Source organism: Lacerta agilis, chromosome 4 (assembly GCF_009819535.1).
Source record: "Lacerta agilis isolate rLacAgi1 chromosome 4, rLacAgi1.pri, whole genome shotgun sequence".
Classification (NCBI taxonomy): Eukaryota; Metazoa; Chordata; class Lepidosauria; order Squamata; family Lacertidae; genus Lacerta; species Lacerta agilis.
The window spans coordinates 55,233,844-55,254,487 of record NC_046315.1 but is presented as its reverse complement, the minus strand read 5'-3'; positions in this window follow the sequence as shown (position 1 = coordinate 55,254,487).

The window sequence follows — 20,644 nt, the reverse complement described above, 5'->3', positions numbered from 1 at the left end:
GGATTCAACCTCAAACTGTTAGCCGTCATCCATCCTCCAACCGCCTCCAGGCACTCACACAGGACCTTCATGGCCTTCACTGGTTCTGATTTGAAAGAGAGGTAGAGCTGGGTATCATCTGCATACTGATGAACACCCAGCCCAAACCCCCTGATGATCTCTCCCAGCGGCTTCATATAGATATTAAAAAGCATGGGGGAGAGGACAGAACCCTGAGGCACCCCACAAGTGAGAGCCCAGGGGTCTGAACACTCATCCCCCACCACCACACGGCCCAGGAGGAAGGAGCAGAACCACTGTATAACAGTGCCCCAAGCTCCCAGCCCCTCTAGACGGTCCAGAAGGATGTTATGGTCAATGGTGTCAAAGGCCACTGAGAGATCCACTTGAGATCCACTAGAGCCCATTATATTACTTCACAGGCTGCCGGGTAGGAAATTCCTGTACACACACATACACTGGATTATCTGAATGCACACACCAGGAATCAACTTTTCAGATGCAGTGTTGTTTTCTGGTTGTTTGGAGGAGTCTATTTCTACCTGGTTTTGGTGTTTCTTGGGAGTGAAGTAGCAATTATTAATCTCAGGCTTCTGATTACAACCACAATTCATTCTTTCTCATCCATGAATTAAATTGCCTTCTTGCTGATCACGTGAATGAACGGATAAGTACCGTAAATCAACTAAAGGGCCAGAACTAGCAAAAGCACAAGAAGCAACCAAAAGTGAGAGCACATCATTTGAGAAGTTCATTAACAGAGATCTTCAAAATTACAGTAGGAAGGATGTAAGTGTGGCTAACTTTGACTTAGAAATAATTAAACAGTCATGGTTGTATTAAGTTCTTTTTATAATATTCCTGCCTGGTGTTTAATGATAATTAACATCACTTGAAACCATGGTTGTAAACATGTTATGTTCTTTATTACAGTGCCACATAGCCCAAGTCCACTTTCACCAAAGGTCTTGCCCCATAGCCCTCACCACCCTAAAAATCTAAACATCTCTGTCCCCCGTTTTAATTCCTGAGGGAAATAGTAATGCTAAAATTAGGCATTGTAGGGGCAGCACCTGCACCTGAAAGCCTTGTACCAGCTCTCAAGGCCTATCTTTGGCCTACCTTAAATGTTTTTTTCTAGCCATGACCGCAAGAAGCATCAAGTGGCTGGATCCTTTTAATTTCCCACAGTGCCCCGACTTAATATAATTCTGGGGAAACGGTGGCAGGTTGTTCAATACATTGCCTTTCACATAGGAGATTCCTCTGATGGCATTTCAGTGAGATGCAACATACAGCCTTAAGAAAGCAATTCCCATGGGAAAATTGATGCAGTTACTTCTGCTTGGAACCATGTTCTATGCTATACAAATGCTCCCAAAACATTTTCTGTGCCAATCCAAACATTAGTAGATCATGAGTCACTCCCCTACAAAAGAGCCAAGAGATTGTACAATAAAGAACAGAAACACTGTCCCTTTTTAGTATTGCTCCCAAATGCCGGGATAGGCTCATACCTTTATTGGAGCAACCAAAATGTCACAAAAAATAGCAAACAAGCTTTCCTGATATTCAGAATTGTTTATCAGAATAGATGTTTAAGCAGTGGCAGGGGTGTGGGAGCAAAAGAGAGAAACTGGCTTGAAAGACACATTCCCAGTGCCTTCCTATTTCCCCACACATTAGGAGCCAAGGACTGCAGAATTGGGCAACAGCCCTTTAAAGAGCATAAAAGGGAGCTGGGCCAACAGCAGGATCAGACCACTCAGCCTTCAGACACCCCAGTCCTCAACCCTCTACAGTCCTTTGCCCAAGGTGGTTGTGATAAAGTCCATTTCTCCCATGAGCTTCCATACGTTCCCACCATACATGCCCCACAACCTTATTAAAACCAATGTATCTTGCTCTGTTCTACAGCTGAGCAACAAACAGCCACGATACCATACCAGACAAACCAGAAGGGAAAGTGTTTGGTACGCAACTACTTCCGCCATGGGGAATGCATAATGGAAGTCTGCAGTAGCTTGTGGCTGTGCACTTTGAGCCACTTTAGCGCACGGGTTCTGACTTCAGCTACACAAAGCTTAAGGTGAATTCATTATTTATTATAAGCAAATGAGATGAATTTAGGTCAGCTGCAGGTGAAACCATCGTCAACACACAATGACCCTTGGTAAGGGAGCAACAGAAAAGTAACAGGATGCGTGCCAAGTGAACAAGGAAAGGAAAGGTTCTTAAACTAGTTGAAAATGCAAACTTTTGGATCCAAAAGGCAAACACATGTCAAATTCTCTCTGCAAGGCCATTTATCTCATTTTGAAAAGCTCTCATGCTTTTCAAGTTAAGTTTTAACATTAGCATTAAAAGTTATTAAATGGTTGCATGAGCTGAAGGTCAGTCACACACCCATCCTTCTCCTCCCACTGCAGTACTCTGTGCCACTGGAAAGCCTCTCTGAAGCATAGGATGTGGACTCCTGAGCAGCTTGGGCTATAACTATATCACCATTGGAACAACAGTAGTGGTGGTATAGGGAAATTACTCAAAATTTGGTGGTGGAACACTTCTACCGCTGCCTGATTTGGAGAGGTTCGTCTCTCCCACTGCAACCACCTGCAACACAGTCCATGCTGATCCGGAGGGTCATTACAAGAGCCTGTGCAAAAGAAAAATAGATTGTCCAAGCAGCTTTCCTGCACCTTTTGTTACATAGGCTACCCTTCATGGATTCTGAGCAGATGACAGACCTGCAACAATCCACAGATAACTTTGAATCTAGTTGGCACTCCCCAATTACTGTGTCCAAAATGTGGGCTTCTAGAGCACCAGTGAGGGGTGTATGGGGTGTTAGGGAGAGGTAGTACCTCTGGTGGGAGACACGTTGTGCTCCTTCTGAGGTACTTTATCCACCTTTGGTCACAACCCTGCTTTCAGCTCTCACCCTGTGGCTCCTAGAAGCTCTGTATGTGACAGCAGCCACATCCTAGGAATGGCTTTGACTGGTAGCTGATGGGTTTCAAACCCTCAGCGAGTTAGAGACGCCCCTGCACGTGAAGACAGGCTCTGGTGGATTGAATGGATGAGACCAATAGTGGGTCCAATGGTCAAGAAGGTGGTTTTTGCACATGCTGTAGAGGGAAGTGAGGGGCAGATGGGGCTCATTGACCTGGGAAGGTAGCCCATCTAGAAGGAAAAGTCTGATACCAAACCTCCACTGCCCTTAAGGATATATTTGGGAGAAGAAAAGGCTAAGGAGTAAACCCTACACAAATCTGGAATGGAATCCCTGAAACACTTGGATAGTGCCTTGTACATCTCTTTCTGGCAACTGCTATAGCCAAGCTGGTGTCAAATGTATTGCTCTGCTTTCCTTTGGACTACATAAGTGAGACCAAGAGTGGGGTCTTGTTGTCTGGGTAGCCCAGGACCCCTATACACACTGTCCAGACTTGCGCCCTGGGAAGGTCACTTTGGTGTTGCCAACGCAGCGGTTTGACTTCACCCCCAAAGGCGCACTCCATTGTCTCTTGAGGCAAACAGATGTCAACAACAAGAGCTCTATAATAATGTAAATCCACAAAGGTTGTGTGATAATTAGATATTCATGATAGAGTGTGGCTGTGTAAACTTTTGGTATTAGAGTATTTGAATTATTTTCTTTTTATTTGTCTACAAATTATGCTAACTTTTCTCTCTCAAACACGCATTACTGTTTATAGCTTGTGATTCTTTACGAATATTGATTCTCTCTTCTTAAATTCTTCTTTATTTGTTTGGGCATACTTATAGCAACATTGTTTTCCTGCCTAAATGTTTAAAGATTTTGTGTTATTTAAATAGCCCTCTAGATAGCAGAAGGGCCACAGCTCAGCAGTAGAACATTTGCTTTGCAAACAGAAAATCCCAGTTTCAACTCCCCACATTTCCAGGTAGGGCTGAGTGAGACCCCTAAAGAGCCACTTCAATCCAGCACAGCCAGCATTGTCCTAAATGGATCAACTGTTGGACTTAATACAAAAAAGCTTCCTGTGTTCCCATAGCTCTCCTTGTTGAATCTATTGTTGTTTCTCTCATCTTCAATGATTTTTAAAACATTTTAAAATTGGCTTGATATTTATTTACTTCTTGCAACTGTATGCAGGACCAGTGCTAGGGCTTCTTGCACCCTAGGCAAACCACCTTCTGGCGCCCCCCCCCGCCCCCCGCCAAAGCCTGCTTTAGCAGGAGGTGGGGGTGGTGGAGAGGCAAGCAGCAGTTTATCCGCTGTAGCAGAGAAGCTGCTGCTCGCCTGTCCCGCCACCCGCCCCTCGCCAAAGCCTGCTTTAGCGGGAGCCGTGGGTGGTGTAGGGGAAAGCAGCACCTATCCGCTACAGTGGAGAAACTGCTGCTAGCCCGTCCCGCCCCCCCCCAAGCCTGGCCAGCGCCCCCTCCATTTTGGCGCCGTAGGCAATTGCCTAGTTTGCCTAAATGGACGCGCCGGCCCTGACTGTATGCCACCCTTCCTGCAAGGAACTCTGGGCAGTGCTGGTTAAACCAAGAGAGTCCCTGGCCCAGGGTTACTAAGGTCGCTTTATGGCTGAGCATGGGATTAAATCTGGGACTTTGCAGTACCAGGCCATCCTTGTTCACAGACACCATCACACTGGCTCTGAATATATCTTCCTAAAATATAATTCTAAATAAAATATTGCATTTGGATGAAAAAGAATGGAGAAAGCAGTGTTTTAAAAGGCTTTTTGTCTTGAGAGGTCTTGTGAAAGAGAGCCCTTTCTTCAGCTCACCAAGGAATGAATGAATATGCAGAAATTTAATGTAACATCTAAGGTGCCAGACTGCATTCCCCAGGTATGCGCTACATAACTGAAGGGATGCTGAAGGGATTTTCTGGGAACAAGACCCACACTCTGTCCCACTCTGCCAGAGCAGATTGCCCTGTGGCTATAAATTAATTGGTGTTAACTACTGCCAGGAAAACAAGCTTTACCAGCTTAGCAATGGTAAGACTTGGAGAGAAGTGGCCTCACTTTCTATAGGTTGGGCTCCAGTGGAGAGCTTAAAGTAAGATAAGGAGCTGCTGCAGTGACCTGCAACACCTGTGCCATCAGGGGCGTCTTACCCATAGAGGCTAGTGGCACGGGGCGCCAAGTTCTGGAGGGCACCAGGGAAGAGGCGGAGGCTGGATGCAGTGCCTCCCAGCACCAGCTTGCCGCCCTCACCTGCCTCTGCCATGCCACGCCAAAACCGCGCCCGGAGCCTCCGTCTGCCATGGCCACTGCAGCACAAAGTGGCCAGCTGAGCCGGGAGGCACCGCATCCAGCCTCCACCTCTTCCCCACCGGAGGAGCCGCCCTCCAGCCGCTGCCCGCCTCCTCCAGCCCCGCCAGCAGTGCCGTCCTCCCTAAAAAACTCTGGGAAACGGGGGGGGGGGGGACACACGCCGGAGGGAGCTTCGCACCACGGCACTGGATATACTTAAGACAGCCCTGTGTGCCCTGTTTGTCTTCCTGCCTGAGAAAGTGCAAAACTACACCTGCAGCAAATGCAAGCTGGTTGCTTCGCTGGAAGAGAAGGTACAGCAACTTGGGGCTCACTTATCCACACTTGGAGCTACTAGGCTAAAATGACGAAATTCTTGCTAGACCAGAGTGGACCGCCCTGGAACAGAGATGCAGGCAGGGTGTCCCTAGGGAGGAGGAAGATCGCCCAATGTAGGAGACAAACCTGTGGAGGAACGTGACACAAAAAAGCAGGATTGTCAGGAGCCGTGCTGTGCCTCGATTCCATGCCCTCACTTTGGACACCGATTTTCGGCCAGAGGAGCGAGAACTGCAGTTGCAGATCTCGGAACACACCGAGTTCTGGCTATGGAAGGTACAGTGTACAGAATGAATCCTGCCGCTTCCCAGAGAAGGAAGATACGTGTGGCAGCGGCAGGTGACCCCCTACAGAAATGCACAGAGGTAGCAGTGCACAAAGGTAACTGTCACATGGAAGATGGAGCAAGCTTGTTTTCTGCTGCTCCAGAGGGTAGGACCTGAACCAGTGGCTTGAAGTTATTCTGACTAAACGCCAGGAAGAACTTTCTGATGCTAAGAGCTGTTTGACAGTGGAACAGACTCCCTTGGAAGGTGGTGGACTCTCATTCCTTGGAGGTTTCCAAGCAGAGGTTGGATGGCCACCTGTCATGTATGTCATTTCCAACTCTACCATTCTATGTTTTTTTTTATTCTATGAAGTACCACTGCTGACACATGAACATACATTTTCAGCACTGTTTAACTATGGAGGGACTGCTATTATATTTCTCAACTCAAGTTCTTTGGCTCTTGTGACTCATTAGGGTTAATTGTTGAGAAATCCAAAACTCAATAAAGGTTGGATTGTTAAGATAAAATGGAGTCTAAATTACCTACCTTCAGGGTTCCTGTGCAAATAAAGAACAAGACATTTAGTTCTGCACAATATCAAAGCAGATAGGGAGATGGTGTATTCAGGGTGGTCTAAAAAAGCTACAGGTCTGAAATAGTTCTGATTGTGTTTGGTTAATAAGTTATTTTCCCAGCATGTTTGGAGTGATTTCCCCCTCTGTTTTAATAATGTATTTTGTAATGCTTTGTGAATCGTGCTCTGTTCTGAGTCTGCTGCACTTTCTGTTAAATTTTAAAAGAAAACTTATTTTATCTTTGCTCATCACCTTGCATCTGCTTTATTATTCCCCATTTATTATTTAGTTTGTGGGTTCACTCACACTGAACTAAGTGCTTTTTAAGAAAGGAGAAGGCAGAGTCCCTGCAATGAAGAGTGGAACTGCTGATGATTTAAGGAAAGGAGCAGCCTGCTCTAACCACAATGGAGAGAGGTCACCAGAGAAAACTCTGTGCCCAGAACCATTTTTGTGGTGGTGGAGATATTTCCTTTTAAATGCTGCATCCCTGAAAGTCACCATGGGAACTGTTGAGCTCTGGTTTGCTGACAGAAAAAAAAGTTTTATGCATAAAGCTGAGTAGAAATTTAGAGGTAGCTGCTTGGAACATAAATCTCATGTACTGTATGGCACATGGCCTTGAACAGGCATGGGGGAACCTGTGGCCCTCCAGTTGTTACTGGACAACAGCTCCCATTGCTCCTGACCATTGGGTGTGCTGGCTGTAGCTAGAGATGTGAAGACCTGGAAAGAAATCCCCCTTTAATACAAAAAACACTCCCCATTTTTTCCTAAAGCTTTTTTGCCCCCCCCCCCAAAATCAGGAAAATTAAATTTTGGTTTATGAAATATTTATAAAATGCTTAAGGCAAGGTATTCATGCATTTACTCCCCCAAAACAACTTCAAAAAAACTAACAGAAAGACATTAATATAATATGATGTGCAATATTATCCAGATCTGGAAGGACCCTCAGATTCTATCAGTTCTAGGGAGGGTTCTGATGACACTGGTGATCCAAGGGTGATTTGAGGGCCTCCAAACTGTTTACCCCAAATCTGTCTGCAATTCTGCTTTTGGTCACTTACGTATATGACTGTTACAGGGGTGGCTCGTCCTGTTTCTCCACCTGAGGCAAAAGAAGAATTGCCCCCTCCTGGGCCCACCCACCACATCCCACTTCCACTGCTGTGGCACCCTGGTTCTCATCAGTCTCAGTGGGAACTGGGCCGCTCCTCCAAGTGTTGCCAATCAGCTTCCTCCTCCCACCCCAGGGCGGGAGGAGCCAAGTGGCAACTGACAAGCCGGGACACCCCAGCTATCACCAATCCTTGCAGGAGCCAGGGAGCTCATCCAAGCTTTGCCTCTTGCTGGGCTTCTCTGCCCAGGGCTGAGGAAGATGAGTGGCAAGGCCACATGCCAGAACACCTCCCTCTCGGCAGTGGAAGTGGGGTGGGCGAGCAGAGCACTGCCTCTTGCACTTCTGCCGCCTGAAGCAAGTGCTTCACCCCGTGTCATGGGAGGGCCGGCTCTGTTCTATTCTGTTACATGTGGTATCAAAGGAAACTGGCATACCTGTTCCGACGGTTGTTGCAGTCCTGTGGTCCTAAATGCCACATCTTTTCAACAGCGTTGTCTGTAGAAGGCAATACACAGGATCTATATATACTTTGCTTTAGGAGCAGGTCTTCTAGATAGCAGAAGGATTTTTGTCCCAGGCAACTACGAAGAGGATAAGCACCAAACTCTCTTTTAAAAAAATGACTTGTTCACAACAAAGGAAAAGAGTTTTGTGATTTCACGCTGCTCTCAGGATGTGAAAGCAGATGCGCTGCCAGTGTTGTCAGCCTTGAGGTTATACAGGGCTGTTCCCAAAAGCCCCATTTCTATATCGGTATTTCTTTCGCCTTCTCATATGCAGATCCCAGAATAACATTTCCTGTCTAGAAGGCTATGATACGGATGCATTCCTTGGATTAGTGGAATTGGATCTGTTCTTAGATGTCAGTTTTCTTGTAGAGATTAAGGTCTGCTCCAGCTGGGGAAGATAGTCAGCAGATCAAAGGTGTATTTTTAGCAAACTTCTATGGGGTAATATTGCTTTAATGATCATACACTTGCATAATATTTAATATCATTAAACACTAAATTATCTAAAGCACAGATTTAATTCCGAGTATCTTCCCTAGGGAGGTGGATAATAAATGTTAATTTTCTATTTTATTTTTAAAAATTCAGTAATATACTGCCCAAATCTAGCACTTGCTACTCTGTCACATAACAAATTAGTATGGCACTACTAGCTAGGTTCTGCATTGGATTTGAATAAGATTCAAAGTTGGTATTTCAGGAAGAGCAGTAGCTCAGTGCTAGAACATTAGAAGGTCCCAGGCTCAGCCCCTGGCATCTCCAAGTAGGGATGTGAAGGACTTCTGCCTGAAACCCTGGACCCAGCTTTCTATGCTCCTATGTTCTGAAGAAAGTCACTTCAGAAGGTTCTCTCATGAAATCTGGCCTTGAGCCTTCTGCGTGTTCCATGGGTGGCTGATGCCCAATGGCATTTGTAGAGCAGAAGACAGTGAGACTACCAATAGTTGCAGACAGAACAAATGATAGGTGGAACCAACTAAGGGCCGTCAACGGCTACTTGTCATGGTAGATGTACTGCACACTATTTTCCAGGGCTAGAGCTATGGTTCCAAATGTTAGTTGCCGTGGGACAAAACAGAGAGGGGCTACCACCCCCATGCCTTCCTTGTGGACTTCTTAGAAGCATCTGGCTGGTTACTTTTGGAGACAGGTGGACCTTTCATCTGATCGAGGATAGTACTTACATTTTTACATTCTTAAGCTCCCTGGAGATGCTATTCAGGTGGCAGCGGCAGGTGGCAATTAATCATTTGGATGATTATTAGTCTTTTCATTTGTAATTTTGCTTCACTCTAATAATAGGTTATACTCAAAATCACTAATAGGTTATTGCTTTGTCATCGCCAATCATATCCAGACTTTGCAGCAATGAACAGTTTTAATTGCATTAGCCTTCTGAGTTCTGTGTAATTTTGAGGCTTTCCCCTTGTTCATCAATCTAATAGCTCATCTGGGGATGTTGATTAGTGGTCTGTTTCCTGGCATATTTGAGGAAAGTGGGTGTCAACTTCCTGATGTTATTGGAAAAGAAAGAAAGAAGGTTAGGATGGCCTTTGTTAGAGAATACTTTTATTGTTTTAAGCCTTCAAGTAGGGATACTTCAAGAGAGTCCTAACTGATAATCTAAGTACAGAGGCTGAGTAACAGCTAGTAGTAAGGTTAAAAATTTGTTCAAACATGTCCATTTAATTTAAACACTAACATCAGCTCCGCCACCCTCTCCAAATTATGATATACTGGTGAAAGAGTACTGAGTCCTAAAAAGCAATCAAGCTTTTAAGAAGAATAGTGTTCATGTATGAGAAAGAAAGTGAGGGGAGAGCCTATAGATGAATTCATAACTGATCTCTTCTGCATTCAGGGTGCAATTCTGGGGAGCTGATAGTTCTTATGATAAGACACAAAATTGTACTTGGTATCAGAGTAGCTGTACTCTAGAAAAGCCTACTAAGAAGCCCAAAACTCACCTTTGTAAAGGCTATTGAAATCTGCCAACCTTATGAAGTAGCTCATAGCAAGCTATATGGGCTATATATGTTACTTCAGAATCCTGTCAGGTCCAAGCTTAGGGCAACCTGATTTAGTAAAAAGGATCCAAGTAGCAAAATCAGAGGAAGCAATGCAGAAATTAGGGTACCCATAATGTACAGTCCAGACTTGGATTACAATCCAAGTTGGAGACGAGCTATTCTAAGCAGAGACAACAAATCTATTTTGTGTTAAACTGGACCCTTTGTGGTTTGGAACGTGATAAGAAATTGCATTGGAAAGGGGTGGGATGAACAGGAAGACATATGAACACCCTCCAAGCGATGCAGGATGAATGCAGAATGAATGTTCATTGCGGTATACCCATTCCATAAACAAATCAGAACAAATGCTCAATTAAGACCAGATATAATTTGACCTCTGTGTAAGCAGATCAGAATGAATGTTCAATAAATAAGTCATCTGGAGGAGCCTTTAGTCTGCAATACGCATCATTCTCAATTATTTCTATTGTAAGTTGTAGTGTTATGGGGTTGGGGGGGGAGTAGGCCGCATGATGTGATCCTTCTAATGCCTGGATCCAGCAAGTGTAAAAATATAACACAGGCTAGCTTCCTGATGAATTGATATCCTAGGCCATTAAGGGAACAAAGGAAGTGGAACTGTCCCAGACGGCCTTCTCTCAATTCACTGGTAGTTAGAAGAACAAAGGTGAGAAGGGAAAGGTGAGTGGTGAGCTAGAAGTGGAAAAAGTAGCACACTGGGAAGAGAGAGAGAGAGATGTTTGAATTCTATTTGAATCCAAGGCTGCAGCTTTGGGGGAAGCAAGGCTCTCCCAGGGTGTTAATGCTTTGAACTCCTCCATTGTAGGCTCAGGTTGTATATATGTATAAATAAACCATATATCATAAAAACACCACAGTCTCTGCTGTGCCTCATTTCCAACAGGAAACATGGACCCTGAGTAAGCACCTGGAACCCCTGGAGTCTCACACCACTTAGAGATAGGGGTGGCATGTAACAATACTGATGTCTTCTTGGAATGGTCCCAATAGACCATGGTTGCGGGGATTCATTTGAATGGGTTATCCAGCCCACCACTTCAAAGATTATCCCATAAACTGGATCTGGTATTATTTATCCAGCTTCTGCTCATGCAATTGGCTTTGAGCAAGCTGCATGGATGACTTCTTCCAATTACATTTTGCATGTGTGTGTGATTTGCTTCTGTGGGAAGCCTTCCAATAGTCAGCCTGTGGATATACACATCATATTGGGAATTGGCTCATAATCAGACAGTTTAATTCTCTGTCAGCCCATGCTCCAGTTAAGTCAAGAACCTGAACCAGCACAGGACTTTGAGAAACAGGTTTAGTGCTTCTCCCAATCTTTTTCCAGACTTGCTCAATTATACGAATGTCAGGGGCTTCTGTTATATTTTAAACCATGCACTTAATGCATACATACTTCAATCTTAAAGAGCTCAAGAAGCTGAGGGCAAGTAATAGATTGGAAACACAATATAATTACTAGCTCTTGGCTCACCCTGAATTCGGCAGGGCTCCCCCACAACAGGCATAGCAAGCCATAATCTCGCCAAGTGGCTGGAGCATGTCACCAACCAGGTTATCATACAATAGAAAAGTCGTCCCATGGTGGGCATCTTCTACCAAACATGTTTGTATGAAGTGGTTTTTAATGCAGCTTGGAGGTAGTTAGTAGTTAGGCGCTTGAGCTACAAGTTGTGAAACACCTAGCTCAAATGAGATCTCAACTCAATGAAAAGTTGAGGCAAGCCACTACAGCAGTAACAGTGGAATCATGACACTGGCCTATATTGCAAAGTTTGCTTTGGGCACATTGTAAAGTGAAATTTTGGTAAAATTTTGATGTTTAAGTTGCTCTTCACTGCTACAACCATGTTATCACATCTTGATTGGCTTGGCTGAAAATGGATTACTTGGGGAAATGTTCAAAGAAATTGCTTTTTTACATGGAAAGATGCCCAGATAGTTACTTTTTTCAATTGACTTCCACCCCACTATTGTAACATACAAACAGGGTCTTACATTCTTCTTGGAAACTAATAGTAAAGTGGTAACATGCATTGTTTGTTACTTTCAAAATAATAATAATGATGATGATGATGACTCCTGGACCTTTAAGAAATCAGTATCGTTTGCTGCATTGGCTTTGATACTAGGTAAAGGTAAAGGACCCCTGGATGGTTAAGTCCAGTCAAAGGCGACTATGGGGTGCGGTGCTCATCTCACTTTCAGGCCAATGGAGCCGATGTTTTCCCACAGATAGCTTTCTGGGTCATGTGACCAGGATGACTAAAGTGCTTCTGGCGCAATGGAAAACCATGACGGAAGCCAGAGCGCATGGAAACACCATTTACCTTCCCGCTGCAGTGGTACCTATTTATCTACTTGTACTGGCGTGCTTTCGAACTGCTAGGTTGGCAGAAGCTGGGACAGAGCAACAGGAGGAGGAGCTCACCCTGCCGCACAGATTCGAACTGCCGACCTTCTGATTGACAAGCCCTAGAGGCTAAGTGGTTTAGACCACAGATCTACCCGCTTCCCTTTGATACTACCTGGTAGAGAGTCAGTCTTCCTTCCTTTCTTTGCAGTCACAGATTATAAGATTCCTCCTTTACAGCCCTGACTTTAATGCAAGTGCGGGCCGCAAAGGAAGAACTGCGAGTGTACTTAAAGAGTGCTCCCAATTTTTCCATTGGGTCAGCTGACTGCGTATGATGCCAGGAGATTAATACGGGGGTGGTCATGCCTACCTGTTAAAAGTAGTTCACTCTGATTTTGGCTCAGAGCCTCCATGGCTTGTGCCAGTAATCTTCCTGGTCCAGTTGGTTCCTCTTCCTCTGTGCCAGAGGCCTGATTGTTGCTCAGAGCCAGAATAATGACGCCCATCCCAGCTTGCAAGTGTTTTAAAGCCACCCCCATGCTTCCAGAAGAAATGTTTTTCTCTCGTGTGAATGCAAAAGCACTTTCCCTAGAAATCAGCAAGATTCAAGGATATATCATAATTTCTCTTTCAGAACTCATATCCCAGTTTCTTCTCCCTCCAGTATGGCACTGCTGCAGTTTACCTGAATGGGGCAAGATGTCTGCAAGGACAGGGCACTGATGGAGTCTATCCAACATTCTGCAAGTGCACCTGCACAGCCCATACTTTGTCATTGCCCTGCCACATCCTGATGCTGGTGACAGGAGGGCAACTGTACCCTATCACATAAGCCACAATTGTTTCTCTCTTGTCGTTATTTCCACAGCCTCTGATGGCAGTGCTACCTATAGAAAAAATAGCATTTGTCTACCCCACATTGCATTATTCTGTACTGCTAAAAGCTCTAAAATATAGTCTTCAAAGGAAGAGTGGACAAAACTTCACTAGAACAGCCGGTGGTTTTTCAATTTGACATGTTTAAATTATGCACTTTGTGTAGAAAGCTTTCCATATGAAAGAGTGTAGGATCACATGCATTTTATCTCTGCTAGTTGGAGCCGAGTTAAAACCAGAGCCCCCTTCAGAACAACCTAAAGTAGGGGAATCCTTCAGGCCAGATTCTAAACTGACATCCAGAATTATCCAGCCAGAAACAGAAACATGACAAATCCTTTAAAAAGTGGTAAAATTAAAAGGAGGAAAACTCCTTCCTGCTCCATAGGTGGGGGGGGGGGGAATTAAAGGAGGCAGCAAAGTGAGATGGAAAAAGAATAATAGGAACAGAGTTGCAGAATGATTTAATCCATTCAGGCAGGTGCATTCAGGGGTTTTAGCCAGGCACTCAAAAAGGTGTGTGCTGAATGCTTGATTGGTACATTATGTGGATTTTTTCTTAAAGAACAAAGAAGAACTATTAAAGATTCCAAACATGTAGGCAAAACCTAGAGATGCTAGGTTTTTAATGTGTCTACATGACTATTTAACTTTTGGAAATAAATCATAGCGTGCCCTATGTCAGGAGCCACCCTTTGGGAAAACCTCACATTGTGCTCAGGTTGGGTGCACACCATTCATTTTAAGCACCCCCATAAAGAATCATGGGAACTGCAGTTTGTTTAAATTGTTGTAAGGGGTGAACTACAGTTCCCAGGATTCTTTGGGGTGCTTTAAATGTATGGGGTGTGTGTGCGGCCTGAGACTTTCAAAATTATTTATTTATTTATTTATTTGAAAGATTTATTTACTTCCCTCCAGCAAGGTCTTGATGGCAGTGGCGGCAGCAATATAAAATATATAGATAAAATATAATAAACAACAGCAACCAGAGAAAAAACCCTCTTGGTGGTGATGCCCCATTTCCGGAATGCTCTCCTCAGAGAGACTCTCCTGACATCAACACTGTTTTATTTTCAGTGCCAGGCAAAGACAGTTTTATTATCCTAGGATGTTAAAGGTAGTTTCTAGCCTGGCACTGAAATGGTTGTCACCCACCTTGCTTTGGATGGCAGGGACACCAGGAGGAAGGGTCCAAAAATGTAACGAAGCCCAGACGTGTTTTTTTTTTTTAAATGAAATGAAATGCAGCATCAGGAGGTTGGAACTGAGAGCAGACGAGTGAAGAGGGATGAAAAGCAGCAGTACAGAAAAGGTTAAATGCCCCCCCCCCAAAACCCACACCATCTTAGTCCAAATCTCTCCCTCCTCCCCCCGGTTGCTATGTTGCTGAAGTTTAAAGAGTCTCCACCATCCTGCCTGGCTTGGTCTCTGGTCTCCCAGAAAAGAAACAAAGAGCAATGACTAATAATATTGTGTCCCACATATAGATATAAAATATTTAGCACAGCTTTCTATATATTTATCCTATATTTTAGAGGACAACTTCAGTTTTGTACCTCACAGCCCACTGTTAACAATTAAGTTGTCAAGCAGCGTATTGTTCTGTCACGTTGGTTGCGAGAAACATTTGATGCCTACTTTTAGAGAAAACAAGGCTTAGTATTGCAAAGTACTTGAGCCGCCATCTCCTTTCACACTTGATTTGTGCCTTACGTGCCCCCTAGCTAGTAGGTCCACTAGGGTTACCATATTTCAAACAGTGAAAATTGTTGACTTTTTTTAAAAAAAAATGCCCATTTTTTAATGGAAAATTGCCCGTATTTTTATGGAAAAAATTGCCCATTTTTAAAGGAAAATTGCCAATTGCCAAAGACATGCACTGCTGCCAATACAGTGTTCCATTCCATATATGTCTGGGAAATTCCGGACATTTGGCAACCCCTCTTCACTTGGCATCCATTCCTCCCCCATTGTAACAGTTTTCCTCTCTTATCCCCAGAGTATGATTACTGTGCTGCATTCAACATAGCGCTAAGGGGAACATTCCATGGGTGTCCATGCCTTTTAATCTATGGAGCTTGTCAGATCTTAATGAGGGGCATCACAGTTGGATAGACCTAGGAAGTAACCAGTAGAAGAAGCAAAGGTCAAAGAAAGGGGATAGGAAAGGCTAGGGCAGGGTGAGGAGTGGTGCAAAAGGATGAGCAGGGGGCAAAGGGAAGATTTTGAGAGGAGGGAAACTGGAGGAGACCATGGGCAGAGAGAGGAGAGCTGCATGTGGCTAGGAGTTGAGGAATATTGATGTTTGCTTTGAACTAACCAGCCAAGACTTCGGCTGCAGACCCCCCTTCTTTCTACAAAGGAGTTGTTCAAGAAAAGTACATTCTGCTCCTGTGTTATATTAAACTAGCTGTAGATGTTTTTCTCCACCGCATACATTTTAAATGGATGTGGTCTATTGTCTCTTGTTATTCCCAAGGTCTCCTGCAGCATTACTGCAGCCCATATTTCCCCATCCCATAAAATATTTAGATTCTTGGGGTTTCCCTTTTGGTTTTGCATTCAGATTCATGCATTCTCCTTATGTTTCAGTATATCCATGAAATGCAAAGACTGATGCATCCACAGCTTCTTGCGTATTGCTCCCCACACTAAGAATCCAGTGAGCTGCCAACTGCTTGCAAAAGAGAACAAGGAAAGTCCCCAGACATGCATTGGAACAACTGGATTTGAATTTTCTGTTATGAACATTCAAAATCTATTACTGGGCAGGATGCTGGAGAACTAATATTGTTCAATAAGCTGACTTGAAAAATATATATGCATGTATCTTTTTGCAAGTGAGTGATATGTGTCTCCTGAAGTTGAGGCTCCAGTACTTTGGCCACCTCATGAGAAGAGAAGACTCCCAAGAAAAGACCCTGATGTTGGGAAAGATGGAGGGCACAAGGAGAAGGGGACGACAGAGGATGAGATGGTTGGACAGTGTTCTTGAAGCGACTAGCATGAGTTTGGCCAAACTGCGGGAGGCAGTGAAGGATAGGCGTGCCTCGCGTGCTCTGGTCCATGGGGTCATGAAGAGTTGGACACGACTGAACGACTGAACAACAACAGATATGTGTCTCCAGTTATAATCCACAAAAGAAACATTGTAATAAACCCACCATTGGCAATATTGATTAGATTCAGTTTAGCAACTGAAACATGCATGTTTAAATGTATGTTTGAAAACTGACAATTGTTTCTTGAAGTGAAGTTATAGCATATCTCACTGCTCCATCAGCTGCTAATTTTGTGAGTTCATTATCAAAGCAATTGTAAAATTCCGGGAGGGGGCTGGAATCATGATCACAGCAGTTATTTAGGAGATGGATAGCTGGAAAGGCAACAGCTATAAAATACATCAGTTCCCGCTATGAAAAATCGACAAAAACACTATTGAGGTATCAAGATTAAAAACACAAACTATTGAAAAGTACTAAGAATAGCAAGCTTTTCAAGGAATCATTTATTCTAAGTGAATGCCCCAAGTTTTATTATGAAAAGGGGAAACAGGATGATCTTTAATAAAACATGCTCCAGCTAAAGGAGGAGGCTTCAATCTGAACATTTGTCTCTGTTTTTTATCCTGTAACCAGAGATAACAGAACAGCCTCATCGGCACAGTAATTAAACAAGATATATGCATCTGGCTCTCCTAGGTCTTATTTGGCTGGAAAGAGTTTTGGAAACCCAAGAAAGCAAGTTCAGAAGATAAAGTTAACAAATGTGTATGGCTGTTATGGGTTATCACGAATGAATCTAGACAAAATGAAGTGTTTTCTAATAATAAAAGAGAAACTTCCCATACCCTGCTGCTTTCCAAATCTTGTTAATGAGTTGTTTTTTCACAAAGCACTACTCTAACAAGTTTGAGGATATTGGAGACAGTAAAAAGCAAAACTCCAGCTGCTCGAAAGCCATTTGTAGTTTTGCCATTGGACTTCAAGGGAGCCAGAATTTCAGCCTTGGAAACAGAAGTTATGATGTAAGCTTTCTGGTGAATTATAGGTGGTGGTGGTGGTGGGAATACTGTTGTTTAAACCATGAACTGGAAGGGGTTTAAGCCTCCCCCCCATACCTATCTCTCATGTCATATCGGGACCATGGGGTGGGGGATGGCCAATGGGTTTTCCTCACTCCAGTGAAATGGAAGCTGTTGCAATGCTGCTCTTTCTGTATCATGTTTGGGTAAATGTAGCTCTGGACCATCTGGGAGGATCTCAAGATGCTCCTCCTCTGCACACCAGCATCAGACCCCCAGAAAATTGTGGGAAGCTGGTCTTGGGAGGAATGACAAAATGGGGTCCATCGTCCCATCTAGGACTTCTCTACTGATGACATAGGAAGGAATAGAATTGTGCTGGCTGCCACACCAATTGAGTAATGTAAAAGAGTAATGTAAAAGAGCCAGTGTGGTGTAATGGTTAGAGTGTTAGACTGTGACCTGGGGGACCAGGGTTCAAGTCCCCATTCAGCCATGTAGCCCACTGAGTGACCTTGGGCCAGTCACACTCTCTTAGCCTAATCTACCTCACAGGATTTTTTGTGAGGCTGAAATGGGGATGAGGAGAACCTAGTACACGACCTTGAGCTCTTTGGAAGATAAAGGTGGCCTATAAATAAATAATAAATAAAATGGAGAAAAGCTCAATGCAAGCAATATGAGCAGGGGCCTCTGGGAAACCTAGCATAGCTAGAGCTAGAGCACTGAAGAACTTACTGGTTTTTTATTACCCTTTTTTTTAAAAAAAGTGGTAATAAGTTTTGAATACATTTTGGTACATTTGTAGTATAATAATATTTTCAAAATTGCTTAGCATGACTTTCATATTTTTTAGAAAGCAGGTCTCGTCTTAGTCAATGGCAAAGACTCCCATGAATGCGCAACCAACTTTTATGAATTATATCCATGATATGGAAAATGGCCGAGGCATTTTAAGGGATGGGGAAGCTAAAAACAAACCCAGAAGGTCAAACTGTGGGATATCCAATCTTATATAAACCAACATGCTTAACTCTATTAATGTATGCAGGGGATAAGACCCCAGAGTAATTTTTTTTACTAGGCTTAGCTAGGTCACACACCCTCACCTTTGGAGGAAGGGTTACCAAGCACTTTGTTCTCTCATTTTCCACCATGTAAACCCTACTAGTAAGGAGGTCTAAGCTGGATGCTCCAAGTTTAGACTGCATGGCTTAAGCAAGCCATCTTTGTGTTTCTGTACAAATAATTTAGAAACATGTACCATTTTGGAACTTAAGTTGTACAGCCTGTCTTTTCTTGTTGATGGAAAAACACATTAATCTGACCTTTGAAGAGTTTGCAAGAAACCATTTTAACTTTCTAAACGCACGGTCCCTTTCTATGCTAAGGGAAGTGGGAAACTTTGGGAGCAACTTAGATGGGGGTATTTTTAAGGCCTATATTCCCATGCTTCAGTTTTCTGCATGTTTTGTGATTTTAAACCTCTGCTGGGGTTCTCTCAATAAAGAGTACTTGCCTCAAAACTGGATCTTAGACATCCAGGGAATACTCTTTTTTTAGCATATATACCTCATTTATAAGGTATATCTATTTTCCTTTTACCGAATTAACCAACACAAACAACCACCATCTAAGATAAGGTGTCTGGAGATGATTAAAGCATCTTCTGCCTGTGTGTCCTACAGAAATGTTAGCAACATTCAGAGCTGTGAGCCACATCAACAGCAGCCCAGCGATGGCATAATTCCACCTACATCAGCATGTGGTTCATTACCTTCACACTTAACAGTACAGCACTGTTGAAAATCCTTTTCTGAACACTGCAACATAACTTAGAACTGTGAAAAGCATGCACACACAATCCCCATATGGGATATCTTCCTTTTATCATGATCTCTCATAGCTATTCTCTTCTCACGTTCCAGTTTTACCAGTCTGCATCAGCAGGGCTCCCACCTCAACTTCCCTTCCTGTTTTTGAGGAAACTTCAGTTCAGACAGAATTGGGATTCAATATGACCTTAATGGATTGGAGAGCACAAAAAATAAGGAACCCACTGTATAGGAACACACACAAATAGAAAAAAACATGGGATCAGGCCAACATACAAAGACACAATATATGGCAAGCAAAGTACAAAGAATGTGTTTGTCACAATGTACCCGCTATTATAAAGCCTACAGTACATATAAGGGGTACTCCAGAATCATCAAAATAAGTACAATATTACAATAAATGATATGCTTTCATTATCTCCAACACAAGGAATTCTTGGAGGTGGCAGAGCAGCTGTAGCAAACAGGACTGCAGCCTGGTGATCCCAGTTTCGAAGAGAAACTCCTTCACCCTGTGAGGTTAATAAGGTCCGACATTGGGTGCAAGTTGAGGGAACTGCTGCATACGGATTGGAGAACTGGGCCAAAATGAACACAATGAATTTTAATAGGGACAAATGTCTGGTTCTTAGGCAGAATGAACCAGCTGCACAAATATAAGATGGGGACACTTGGTTGGCCAGTAGTACGTGTGAAAAGGATCTAGGGGTCTTAGTAGACCACAAGCTTAACATGAGTTCACAGTATGATGCAGCAACAAAAAAGTGAATGCTTTTCTAGGCTGCAGCAACAGAAGTATAGTGTTACAATCAAAGGAAGTAATAGTGCCAGTCTATTCTGTCTTGGTCAGACAACACATGGAATACTGTGTCCAGTTCTGGGCACCACCATTTAAAGAAGGATATTGACAAGCTGGAACACGTGCAGAGGAGGGTGACCAAGATGATCAGGGGTCTGGAAACCAAGCCTTATGAGGAACTGTTGAGGGAGCTGAGTATGTTTTGCTGGGAAAGGGGGAGACTGATATGATAGCCATCTTGAAATATCTTAAGGGCTGTCACATGGAAAATGGAGCAAGCTTGCTTTCTCCTGCTCCAGAGAGTAGAATCTGAAACAATGGATTTAAGTTACAAGAAAAGAGATTCCGACTAAACATCAGGAAGAACTTTCTGACAGTAAGAGTTGTTTGACAGTGAACAAACTCCCTCGAGAGGTTGTGGAATCTCCTTCTTTGGAGGCTTTTAAGCAGAGGTTGGATGGCTATGTGCTATTGCCTTGTTATAGGCAAGGTGGTTCTTTTAAAATGAGATTCAGAAGTGATACAAAATACACAAGTGAGTGAGAAGATTAAATATTTTATTCCAAAACAGCAAGCAATGTATGCATACCAAGCAAGCACTTCAATCTGCCACTT